The 13764-nt window shown below is 36.4% G+C and overlaps 1 pseudogene; it reads left to right on the forward strand.

Annotated features, from left to right (window-relative positions):
* Window positions 1-911: 911 nt before the first annotated feature.
* Window positions 912-12517, forward strand: LOC147004768 (X-linked lymphocyte-regulated protein PM1-like; annotated as a pseudogene).
* The last annotated feature ends 1247 nt before the right edge of the window (window positions 12518-13764 follow it).

A 13764-nucleotide genomic window follows, 5' to 3' on the forward strand; every position in this document is an offset into this window, starting at 1 on the left:
GTTTGGTGGTTATTATGGGATTTTTCCCTGAGTGAGGCAGTCTCTGGATGCATTCAGTCTCAGCTCCAATCTTTGCCTCTGTAACTCCTTCCATGGGTATTTTGTTTCCCATTCCATTCCCGCCAGAAATTCATAAAAACAAACTGAAGACCAGTCTTCATTTTCCTCTACCTGGTGTTGAAAGGCCAGATTGCCCAAATTTGTCTATATAGGATCCAAACAGCCTCAAAATCCTGAGGATCCTCTCAGCCTCAGAAGTACTGGGACTTCAGACATAATTCAGGACAGGCTGTGTTTATTTGTGTGTTGTTTTGGTTTAGGGAAGTAAGCTCTAACTCTCTATCTCAGGAGTGTCTGAAACCTCGTGTGCAGCTTGAACTGGCCTTGAAACTGAAGTCCTCAGCCTTACAAATGTACTGGGGCCTGAGGATACATGCCTGTTTTATTTTTTTTTTAATTTTTTTCTTAACTGAAGATTAAACACAGAGCTTCTTGCTGTAGCAGTAAAATATATGTCCAGACAGGCAGAACTTTATAATTTAGATTAAGGAAGCCCAAGATACTTTATTCAACTTAATTATTTTTTTAAAAAATGTGTACATATTAAAGTTAAGGTTTATAATGGCTATCTTTGAAGCCAACTATTCTGTTCCATGTTTAAATACTAAAGTCTTTAGTATTAAATCAGAGGGTAATAGAAATATGGTTTTATCTTTAAACCCTTCATGCAATTATGAAGTGCTGCTTTTGTAAAATTCATTCCTTAATGTTATTTTATATTTCAATTTTATTAGTTTAAGTGATTTTTTTGATTCAAATGGCTTGAGAAAATTTATTTTTTTTATTTTAAATCTGAAAACGTAAGTTTCTCAGTGGAATGGCAGCGTTTTGCACGTTCTGTAGAGACACCAATGGAAAACTGTAATTTGTTAAGTGGTGAACAGCAAGATGGGAATGCTTCAGAATTGGACCTTATGGAAGATACCAGATATCTTATGTTCGGCATTGATGTTACACTTCCTTTTTTCTCAGTTATTCTTCTTAGGACTGTAATGGAGATCAAAAATCTCATATTGCATCTCTTGTCTTTAATCACAACATGTAAATAAATAGCTTAAAATATATTTCTAGATGACAATTAGACATTACTTGATTTTGTTTAACTTCTAGACAAATCATAGATCTGCTTTAAAACCTAATGTTGGCACTATGCCTGAATGATCACAAAGCATTTCATTAAAATTTTCAAAATAACATAATTGTTTTAATATCTTGTTTTATTACCAACCCAGTACAGAATCCAGTAACTCATGATGATGGGAATGCAAATCCTGAAGGAATAGTTGGAGATACACGGTAATATGTTCAAACTTATTATTTCCTTCTTAGTGTAAGTACTTCCAGAAAAGTTTTATTGATTGTATAGCAAGTAATCTATATTAATAATTAGAATATGATATATATTATAAACAATATTTCCGTAAGATTAATCCTTAATTTGAATGGTTTTCTTGGAGGGTGTAGTGCTGTGGGTCAAACTCTCATCGTCCTGCTGTAGGACAAAAGCTGAGCCATCAAAAGGTATCCTTACTTTTTAAAGCTTTAATTACTTCATAGATCTCCAGTACAAAATATTCAGGGAAAATTTGACGGTACGTTTTTTGGATATATAATGTGTTTAAAACTATATAGTATTAACATAATTTACATATTAGGAAATATTAGTTATATACTATATGACATCTTAATGAATTATTCCTATTTATATGTAGTATTTTGTGAATATTTTTATTTTAATTTATTTATTATTCTCTATTATCTTCCTTTACATTTCTAATAATAGCCCTTTCCTGGTTTCACACCAGAAACTCCCTATTCCATAACCCATCCCTGTGCTTCTATGAGGGTGTTCACCCACCACCCACTCCCACCTCCCCACCCTGGCATTTGCCTACACTGGGGCATTGAACCTTCACAGGACCAAGGACTTCTCTTCCCACTGATGTCTGACAAGGTCATACTCTGCTATATATGCAACTGGAGCCATGGGAACCCCTCTTTTGTTGGTGGATTAGTCTCTGAGTGCTCTGGGGGGGTCTGGTTCGTTCATATTGTTGTTCTTCCTGTAAGGTTGCAAACCCCTTCAGATCCTTCATTCCTTCCTCTAACTCCTCCACTGGGGACCCATTGATCACTCTGATGGTTGGCTGTGACAATCAGCCTCTGTTCTTGCCAAGCTCTGACAGAGCCTCTCAGGAGAAAGCCATATTAGGCTCCTGTCAGCAAGCACTTGTTGGCAGCCACAATAGTGACTGGGTTTGGTGTCTGTATATGGAATGGATCCACAGGATGGGCAGACTCTAGATTGTCATTCCTTTAGTCTCTGCTATGTACTTTGTCTCCATATTTCCTCCAAGGAGTATTTTGTTCCACATTCTAAGAAGGACTGAAACACCCACACTTTCCTCTTCCTTCTTCTGGAGCTTCATGTGGTCTGTGAATTACATTTTGGGTATTCTGAGCTTTTAGGCTAATATCCACTTATCAGTGAGTACATACCATGTTTGTTCTTTTGGGATTGGGTTACCTCACACAGGATGATATATTTTAGATCCATCCTTTTGCCTGTGAATTTCATGAAGTCATTGTATCTGTACCATTACCATACATTTTTATCATTATTTCTCTATAATACAGCTTGAGGTCGGGGATGATTCCCCCTGAAGTTCTTTTATTGTTGAGAATAGTTTTTTTGATATCCTGGATTTCTGTTATTCCAAATGATTTTTCAAATTGCCCTTTCTATCTCTATGAAGAATTGAGTTTGAATTTTGATAGAGATTGCATTGAATCTGTAGATTGCTTTTGGCAAGATGGCCATTTTTACTAAATTAAGTGTGCCAATCTATGAGCATGGGAGATCTTTCCATCTTTTGAGATTTTCAATTTCTTTCTTCAGACTTGAAGTTCTTGTCATACAGATCTTTCACTTGCTTGGTTTGAGTCAAACCAAGGTATGATAATTTGTGACTATTGTGAAGGGTGTTGTTTCCATAATTTCTTTTTCAGCCTGTTTATCCTTTGAGGAGAGGAAAGCTACTGATTTGTTTGAGTTAATTTAATATCCAGCCACTTTGCTGAATTTGTTTATCAGGTTTAGGAGTTCTCTGATGGAATTTATGGGGTCACTTACATATACAATCATGTCATCTGCAAATAGTGATATTTTGAATTCTGCCTTTCCTATTTTTATCCATTTGACCTCTTTTTGTTGTCTAGTTGCTATGGATAGAACATCTAGTGCTATAGAATACTACTATATTATATACTACTGTGAATATGTAGGGAGAGAATGGGAAGCCTTATCTAGTCTTGTCTTGTCTGATATTAGTGGGATTGCATCAAGTTTCTCTCCATTTATTTTGATGTTGGATACTGGTTTGCTGTATATTGCTTTTACTATGTTTAGGTATGGGCCATGAATTCTTGATCTTTCCAAGAATTTTATCATGAAGGGTTGTTGAATTTTTGCAAATGATTTCTCAGCATCTAATGAGATAATACTGTGGATTTTTTCCTTGCCATTGTTTACATTGTGGATTTCCATATATTGAACCATCTCTGTATCCATGGGATGAAGACCACTTGATCATGAAGGATGATCATTGTAACATGTTCTTGGATTGGGTTTACCAAAATTTTATTGAGTATATTTGCATCAATATTCACAAGTGAAACTGGTCTCAAGTTTCCTTTCTTCATTTGGGTCTTTGTATGTTTTGGGTATAAGTGTAATTGTGGCTTCATAGAACAAATTGAATAGTGTTCCCTCTCTTTTTAATTTTGCGTAATAGTTTGAAGAGTGTTGGTATTAGGTCTTTTTTGAAGGTCTGATAGAATTCTGTACTAAACCCATCAGATCCTGGGTTTTTATTTTTGGTGAGGGGGTTGGGAGACTATTAATGATTGCTTCTATTTCTTTAGGGGTTCAGGGAGTGTTTGCAGGGTCTATCTGATCCTGATTTAAATTGGTACCTGATATCTGTCTAGATAATTGTCCATTTCATCCAAATTTTCCAGTTTTGTTGAGTATAGGCTTTTATAGTAGGATCTTTTTTTTTTTTTTTTTTTTTTGATCTCCTAAGTTTCTGTTGTTATGTCTCCCTTTTCATTTCTGGTTTTGTTAATTTGGATACTGACTCTGTGCCCTCTCTTTAGTCTGGATAAGGGTTTATCTATCTTGTTGATTTTCTCAAAGAACCAGCTCCTGGTTTGGTTGATTCTTTGTATAGTTCTTTTTGTTTCCACTTGTTTGATTTCAGTCTGGAGTTTGATTTTATCCTGCCTTCTACTCCTCTTGGGTGAATTTGCTTCCTTTTGTTCCAGAGCTTTTAATGGTGCTGTCAGGATGCTAGTGTATGCTCTCTCCAGTTTCTTTTTTGGAGGCACTCAGAGCTATTAGTTTTTCTCTTAGGAATACTTTCATTGTGTCCCATAAGTTTGGATATGTTGTAGTTTCATTTTCATTAAACTCAAAATAGTCTTTAATTTCTTTCTTTATTTCTTCCATGACCAATTTATCATTGAGTAGACTGTTTTTCAACTTCCACGTGTATATGGGTTTTCTATTTATTATTATTATTATTATTATTAGTAGTAGTAGTATTAGTATTAGTATGGGGGTTAAGACAGGGTTTTTCTGTTTATCCATGGCTGTCATGGAACTCATTTTGTAGACCAGGCTGGCCCTCAAACCAGAAATATGCCTGCCTCTGCATCCCAAGTGCTGGGATTAAAGGCATATGCCACCATGCCTGGATTATTTATATTATTATTGAAGATCAGCCTTAGTCAGTGATGACTTGATAGGATTCATGGGATTATTTAAATAATTTTATATCTTTTGAAGCCTGTTTTGTGACACATTATATGGTCAGTAATGGAGAAGGCATCATGAGGTGTTGAGAAGAAGGGACATTCTTTTGTTTTATGATAAAATGTTCTATGATATCTATAGATATAGACCTCTGTTAAATCCATTTGTTTCAAAACTTCTGTTAGTTTCACAGTGTCTCTGTTTTGTTTCTGTTTCCAGGATCTGTCCGTTGTTGAGAGTGGGGTGTTGAATTTTCCCACTATTATTATAGGGTACAATATGTGCTTTGAGCTTTAGTAGAGTTTCTTTTATGAATTTGGGTTTCCTTGCATTTGGAGCATAGATGTTCAGAATTGTGAGTTCATCTTTGTTGATTCATCCTTTGACAAGTATTGTGACAGTCCTTATCTTTAAAAAACAAAAACAAAAAAGAACTACAAAAAATTATTTTGGTTATAAGTTGATTTTATTCCATAGTAGAATGGCTATTCCAGCTTGTTTCCTGGGAATATTTGCTTGGAAAAGATTTTCCAGGCTTTTCCTCTGAGGTAATGTCTGTCTTTGTCACTAAGGTGGGTTTCCTGTATGCAGCAAAATCCTGGGTTCTGTTTATGTATCCAGTCTATTAATCTATGTCTTTTTATTGGGGAATTGAATCCATTGCTATTAAGAAATATTAAAGACCAGTGACTGTTGGTTGTTTCCTGTTACTTTTGTTGTTTGAGGTGGAATTATGTTTATGTTGCTACCTTCTTTGAGGTTTGTTGAAAGAAGATTTCTTTCTTGATTTTTGTATGGTGTAGTGTTTCCCTCCTTGTGTTGTAGTTTTCCATCTACCTTTGAAGGTTTGGATTCGTGGAAAGATATTGTGTGAATTTGGTTTTATCGTGGAATATTTTGGTTTCTCCATCTATGGTAATTTTGAGTTTTGCTGGGTATAGTAACCTGGGCTGGCAATTGTGTTCTCTCAGGGTCTGTGTAACATCTGTCCAGAATCTTCTGGTTTTATAGTCTCTGGTAAGAAGTCTGGTGTATTTCTAATAGGTCTGCATTTTTATGTTATTTGAACATTTTTCCTTACTGCTTTTAATATACTATCTTTATTTAGTGCATTTGTTCTTCTGATTATTATGTGTCAGCGGGAATTTCTTTTCTGGTCCAGTTTATTTGGATTTCTGTAGGCTTCTTGTTTGTTCATGTGCATCTCTTTCCTTAGATTGGGAAAGTTTTCATCTATCACTTTGATGAAGATATTTGCTGGCCCTTTGACTTGTAATCTTTTCTCTCCTCTATACCTATTTTTCTTAGGTTTTGTCATCTCATTGTGTCCTGGATTTCCTGGATGTTTTGGGTTAGGAGATTTTTTTCATTTTGCATTTTTTGACTGTTCTGTCAGTGTATCTATGGTATCTTCTGTACCTGCGATTCTCTATTCTATCTCTTGTATTCTGTTGGAGATGCTTGCATCTATGTCTCCTAGGTTTTCTTTCTCCAGGTTCATCTGTCTTTGTGAGTTTTTATTCTCTATTTCCAGTTTTAGATCCTAAATGGTTTTTGTTCAATTCCTTCACCTGTTCTGATGATGCCGACTAGTTTTGGTTTCTATTATTTATATTCTTGCACTTAACTCTTGCTATCTCATTTTCTTTGGTGCTACCTTCCCTTGCTGTCTCTGACTAGAGCCTGTCCCTCCTGTAATCCTGGTTGTGTCAGAACTCATTGGAGTCCAGCTATTTGGGATCCTGGGATCCTGCGATCCTGATATTCTGGGTGTGTCTGAACTCCTGGAAGTCATGCTGCCTCTTGGATCCTGAAATCCTGATGTAAACAATCTAGTGAGATCCTGCTGTGTCAGAGCTCCTGGGAGTTAAGCTTTTTCTTGGTGTTGCAAGATTTGGTGGGGTGCCAGAGCCCTATGTTTTCTCTAGACACAGTTGCAAGCTGCAAGGAACCCGTGCCTCTGGCTGGGAGGATGATTGTGTTTCCCTGGTTCTTGTGGGGCTCCCACATACACAGGGTGTTGGGAAAGATGTCGTGCCCTCAGCTGTGATCTTCTGTCAGAACTCCAGTGTTCCTGGGTGTCTCTGATCTCCTGGGAGTCCAGCTTCCTCTGTAATCCTGTGATCTTGGGCATTTCAGAATACCTGGGAGTCATGCTTCCTCTGGGTGTTTTAAGAGTGGGTGCAGAGCCAGTAACCCAGGTCTGATCCAGGTGCAGTTTCAGACCAGAAGGAATCCATGCCACTGGCAAGGCAGGAGTTCCTGTGTCCCTGGATCCTTAGGGACTCAAGTTACTCCTGATGTTGATGCCATTGCTGTGATCCTGGGTGTGTTAGATCACCTGGGAGTTGAGCTTCCTCTGGGTATTTTGGGACTAGTTGCAGAGTCAGCACCCAAGGTCTACTAATGACACAGACTCTTGCAAATATTTTTGATTTAGCATCATGGACTTACTTTTTCCTGTGGTACAGAATGAAAATGGTGCTTTTTGCAGAGGTGTGACATTAATTAAAATTAACTTTTATTTTTTTGTATGTTTTTGTATGTGGTGCATATATACAAATGTGGAGGGCAGAGGAGGATGTTAGGTTTTGCTCTATTACTTTCCACCTTATTCCCTTAAGTCAGGCTCTGTCACTGAACATCCAGTTAGACAAGCAGCCAGCAAGTCCTAGCAATTCTCACTTTGCCTACCACAGTGCTGCCATTGTAGAAACAACCATCCATGGTTGGTTTTCTAGATGGGTACTAGATTCAAATTTGCGAACCTCCTCCTTTCACAGTAAACCCTCTTAACTATTGAGGTATCTTCATACCTGCTTTGAAGGGATTTTAGAGGAAAAAAAAGATGTAAACTTTTTTATAGTTCCATGTATTCAAACCTAAGTGATATGTATACAAAATTCTGTACATTCAACAGTTTTTCATTGACCTAGTATTAATTTTATATTAAGTCATTTTCTTTTCTAGGAATCCTCTGTGCTTCTTTCTTTATTTGACACAGTGCAAAACTGAATTCTTTAATGTAACCCTTATTACTTTTTTTAAAATTTTATTTTATGGGTATGTTTGTTTTGCTTGCACACAGCTTGTATGTCTGGTACCTGAGGAGGCCAGATGAAGGCATTGATTCCCCTGGAACTGGAGTTATAGGTTGTGAGCCATCTTGGAGGTGCTGGGAATCCAATCTCAGATCTCTGGAAGGGAACCAGTGCTCTTAACTGCTGAATCATCTCTCCAATCCCCTCACTGGTTTTTGTTTTGTTTTGTTTTGTTTTTTCATAAAATGAATTATGTAACTGAAAGTAAAAGACAGCTTCACTAACCAGTGAGAAAATGATACTCAGATCCAAAAGAATCTGTTTTAAATTATATGTAATTGAATGTTACATTAGCTTTCTTAGAAGACAATAATTTTTCTTTGAGATATGGTCTCACTATGTAGTTCAGGCTGGCCTGAATTTTGCTATGTAATCTATGTTGTCCTATACACTGGAAATCTCCTGCTTAAGCTTCCTAGACTAGGATCATAGGCCCAAAACATCTTACATGGCTTAGGAAACAATGCTCTTAATACTTATTTTTCAGACATATTTGTATATTAGTGTTTTGCTTATAGGTATATATGTGCACCACATATGTGCCTGTTGCCCATAGATATTAGATGATTATTTGAGATACCTTGGACCTGGAGCCACATAAAGAGATAACACATGGAAACTTATATCAAAGATTCTTTCAAAGAAAGCAACCAGAAATTAGAATGACTTTGGCAAATGAACAAATGGGAGAGGTAGAGGTTTTAGTTTGGTAGGGTCACATTTGTATCATTTAAAAAATTATATATGGCTGAGTTTAAAAAAAAAAGCCATGTCTGAGATTTTAGTAAAAAATGTGTGTCTTTGATTTTGTCTAAGCATTTAACCCTATAACTTCATGCCTTCAAGGAAACTAAATCTAATTCTCAGAAATCTGTGAAAATTTTTATTTTCTACTTTAAGTACCTGTTAATTAGATTTTAAAATTTGATTTAATTTCATTGTGGAAACAGAGAAGTCTTGCACAAAATCTTAGAAATGTAATTTATGGTTTATTATAACAATATGGATAAGGATCAATTACATATGCAGACAATTTATATATTTTAATTGACTTATGTTTTGCACTAAGTCTTAACTGAATAAATATAGGAAAATAAATTAGACCTTATATTTGGTAGAAATTAATGAAAAAATACTTTGAAATACAATTAATTTCCTAAATTAAGATGTATATGTATTAAAACCTCTTTAATTTTGAAAAGCTAAAACATAAAAGAAGACTTCTCTGATAATCTGTTAGGGAAAAATCTGTAATGATTTCCCATTAGATAATTTTGTACTGCTGTTTTTCTTTTTATAGTATGAAATGGGCTATTTAATTTGTTTTGAGTGTTCTTTTTTCATATTGGTATGAAATGTGACTGCTTTCATTACTTTGCTTTACAGCGAGGTGATCAACAACAAATTGTGTGAGCAGGATATAACTACATTTCAGAAGTTTGATATGGATATACAGAAATTCAATGAAGAACAAGAAAAATCAATGGTTAGTATCATAACTAACTTTATAATTAACCTAGTATAACTAAGTATCAGGTAGGAATGGAGAAACTAGCCTTGTGTTGGGCACATGAACCTAAATTAAGTTTCATTATCTATCTATTTTTGGTTCTGTTCTAGTCCTACTGAATTGTAAACCAGAGAAGTATGATCACATACTACTATATCAATGAAAACCACTAGGTATTTTATGGTAGTCAAGATCATAAATTTTCAAGAGGCAGACATTTGCTGAAAGATGAAAAGAAGATTACCACTTTTTACAAAAGTGAGCACAGTATGTCAGCCTCAGGTACAGTTGATAGGAGAGTGAAAGCTTAGTTACTGGTGTCATCTGGACTCTGTTGTTAATATTAGAAAGCCAATTCAAACTGGTAAATCAGTTCTTACCATCATAACTTAGTACAGATTTAGTAACAACAGTGGATGGAAACAACCTGTTTCCATCAGACTGTCTCAACGACCCTAGCAGAATATTCCTGTGGAAGAATATCACCAAACTATCTTAGATCATCTCTCCATTACTGTACCAATGACTGTAGTCATCACATGGTTTCCAAGTAAGACCTGAGATGATGACCATATTAACTACATTTTTATTTGATGGTTTAATAGTTTCAGAAGTATTAAATTTGAAAGGAACAGGAGATCCATTCCTGCCTGGGAAGGCATTGAGGAAGCTGCCATTATATGTCAGTTCAAGAAAGAGATAGGGACTGAAGATAAAAAAAAAAATACTCCAATTGAAGGCAATTTTTATACCTTGAACTCTGGATGAAATTTCAAGGGGGAGTGATCATCAGTGTAAATGAGGAATCTAAAGACAGACCCCCAGAGAACTTAAATATTTGTAATTCTGCATGTGGCAAGGGGGGGGGGGTTGAGAGGGAACCAGCAAGGGAAGAGAACAATTGGTAGAAAGAATACTACCATAAGTGAAGGAAAACTTTTAAGGAAGAAAAGTTCACTAACTGTGTCATATGTTGCTAATGGGCCAAATAAGATAGATTTGCAGGGCTGGAAAATGGTTTATTTGGTAATCTTTCTCAGTGTAGGCATGGAGACCCGAGCTTATATTCCCTGAGTAGGCATGCATGCACAGACCACCACCACTACCACCACCTACACAACCACCACCAACAAACTAGCAAAACTAAAAACAAACCACCACAACAATAAAAGTTAGTGTGGTGGTGAGCATTTTAGAACCACCAAACTCAGATTTAGTTCAGAGATAAGAAGATTCCCAGAGCTTCCTAGCCACCAGGTGTAGCCTAATGGATGAGCTCTAGGTTCAGTCAGATCCTGTCTCCCAAACAGTAGGGTGCAACCAAAGAAGACACCCAAAATTAATCCTTTGTCTCCATATATATGCATGTGTATGATTTTTAAATGGAAAATACGCAAAATGGAGGTCATTGTACTTAATCAGGATGATTTGAGTGGACGTGTGAGGTTAAACTGATAACAATATATAAAGGACAAAATAGGAATGTAGTGTCCCAAGGAGAAAAGGTATAAAGAGCTTGTCTTAATTTTTTATAAAATGCAAATTACCATGGTTGTGTGCCAACATAAAGAATACAAAGAGAAATGTATATTACTACTTCCATGTGTTACTTGAGATTGAAACCTAGAGAAAACCAATCTACCACTAAACTTTATCCCCAGACATCTCTTTACACTTTATTTTGAGGTAGGATGTCTTTAAGTGATCAAGACTATTCATGATCTTGTGATCATTGTAACTCAAACTTTATAAAAGTTAGTTTTATAGGCATTACATTGACAGCCAGCTAAGTCATAAATTTAAAATAACAGTTACAATTGCTGAAACTCTTGACAATAGTTGAGACAAGTGAAGATGTTGGACTTAGTAAAGAATAGTGTAAGGCATCCTTAAGAAAGGAAGAGAAAGTAGAATAAGTGGCACATACACCTTAGGTTGGGGGTACATACAGAGATGAGGTAGTGAACCAACTCTTGGGATTGCTTCTGCTATTTAGTAAAAGGAGGCCATTGTATGATAAAAGCATTAACACTAGCTAGAGTTAAGCTTCCAGGGCTAGGATTTTACCAAGTTCATGTTTACATGGTTCATGCCTATAAACCTAAGTACTTGAGAGGCTAAGGCCAGCGTCTGCAGCATGGCAAACACTTTCTCATAAAAAAAAAAAAAAAAAAAAGTTTTATTAACCCACAATTGGTAGTATAGTTGTATTTCATGTTACTTAAAAATATAAGTATATTTAGTCATAGGTGTTAAAATGTTAAATCACGTAGAAAACTATTCCTTTTAAGTTTCATATTGAATTATTTTTGCTCACGTAAACATTTTAGTATTGGAGATATATTTAGTGGTTGAATCTTAGCCTAGCATTCATGCTGCATGGCAGTAACAACAAAATGAACAGAATTGTTATAGTAATGTTTTCCTTTTACATTTGTAGAGCAATTATCAAAAAGAACAACAAGCATTAAAACTGTCCAAATGTAGTCAGAGCCAGACCCTGGAAGCAATTAAAGACATGCATGAGAAGTCCATGGAGGTGTGCATGGAGGTATGCGCATAGTCAATAAAATGTCCTTAGGAAACTAAATATGTTTTAGGAATCAAAAAGTTTAACTAATTGCTATTTTGAATTATTTCTGACTGAAGTGACTGATATTATCTGTAAAATCCTAATGACTTTGTAGGAATTATTGAAGACATGAAATGATAAACTGGGAATTTGACCTCAGATGTACCTCATAGTTTATTAACAGTATAATTATCTGGCTTAACTATATATAGCACGTCTATACATCATTTGCACAGAATCTTTCCTATTTGTATGCTTGGGAGTTTGTTTAGTAAGAAGTGCTTTTCTGTTTTAGGGTTTGATGAACTTGGAGAACAACAACGACGATATGCTTTTTGATGTAGATGGTGAACTGAGAAAATAAATGTCTGTGTTTAAAAGAGACATTATGAAGCATACTCTGAAGTACTCATCTACTTTCCCATCTTCAGACTAATGAAGCATACATATTTTTTACTTGCTGGTACATTTGTAACGAAATAAAAAAAATTTGCTAACTTTTTTTTCCCCTATGAAACTGAGTTTGAAAGACTCTTTAATCCTTGTTATTCTGATGATTCTAAGAAGGAAGTTAAACCCCACTGATGTGATTATAAAGTCAACTAGGAGGTATACCTCTAGAGTCAAAATAGAACTCCTTTATTTTTAAACATCTTTAATCATTTTCTTGTTTAAGTGTAAGAGCCTCTTTATATTAACTTCCAAACAAAATCTAAATGAATAAGTGAGTGGCAAATATTCCTTTGTACCAAACTTTCACACACTAATGTAGTGAATTGTTTAAAATTTATTCTTTAATCTTTTTTTAAAGTCCAGACTTTATCCCCCTCCTTGTCTGCCCTCTGACTGTTCCACATGCCATAACTCCTTCTGCCATGCCCCCCACGCCCCCACTCCCCATCTCCAAAAGGATGTCCCCACCATCCTACCCCCACCCCACCAGACCTCCCTACTCCCTGTGGCCTCAAGTCTCTTGAGGTTTAGATGCACCTTCTCTAACTGTGTCCATCCCTGGAGTCCTCTGCTGTATATGTGTTGGGGGCTTCAAATCAGCTGCTGTATGCAGCCTGGTTGGTGGCTCAGTGTCTGAGAGATCCTGGGAGGTCCAGGTTATTTGAGACTGTTGGTCCACCTACAGGGTCGCCCTCTTCCTCAGCTGCTTCTAGCTTTTCCCTAATTCAACCACAGGGGTTCCCAGCTTCTGTCCATTGGTTGCATGTAAATTTCTGCATCTGACTCTTTCACCTGCTGGTTGGGTCTTTCAGAGGGCAGTCATGTTAGGCCCATTTTTGTGAGCACACCATAGCATCAGTAATAGTGTCAGGCCTTCATGCCTCTCCTTGAGCTGCATCCCAATTTGGGCCTGTCACTGGATCTCCTTTTCCTTAGGCTTTTCTCCATTTTTGTCCCTGTCCTTCTTTCAGACAGGAACAATTCTGGGTTAAAGCTTTTGACTGTGGGATGGCAACCCCATCTTTCCACTTGATGTCCTGTTTCTCCACTGGAGGGCTCTACAAGTTCCCTCACCCCACTGCAGGGCATTTCATCTAAGGTCCCTCCCTTTGAGTCCTGAGATTCTCTCACCTCTCAGGTCTCTTGTACATTCTAGAGTGTTCTGTGCTATTCCTGTCCAGCAGGAACGCACACAGAACACAAGTCAAGACCTTTCGTGGTTACACTTTATTCATAGTCGTGAGATAGAACT

Source organism: Mus caroli, unplaced genomic scaffold (assembly GCF_978045245.1).
Source record: "Mus caroli unplaced genomic scaffold, Mus_caroli_1 scaffold_5, whole genome shotgun sequence".
In the NCBI taxonomy this organism is placed as follows: Eukaryota; Metazoa; Chordata; class Mammalia; order Rodentia; family Muridae; genus Mus; species Mus caroli.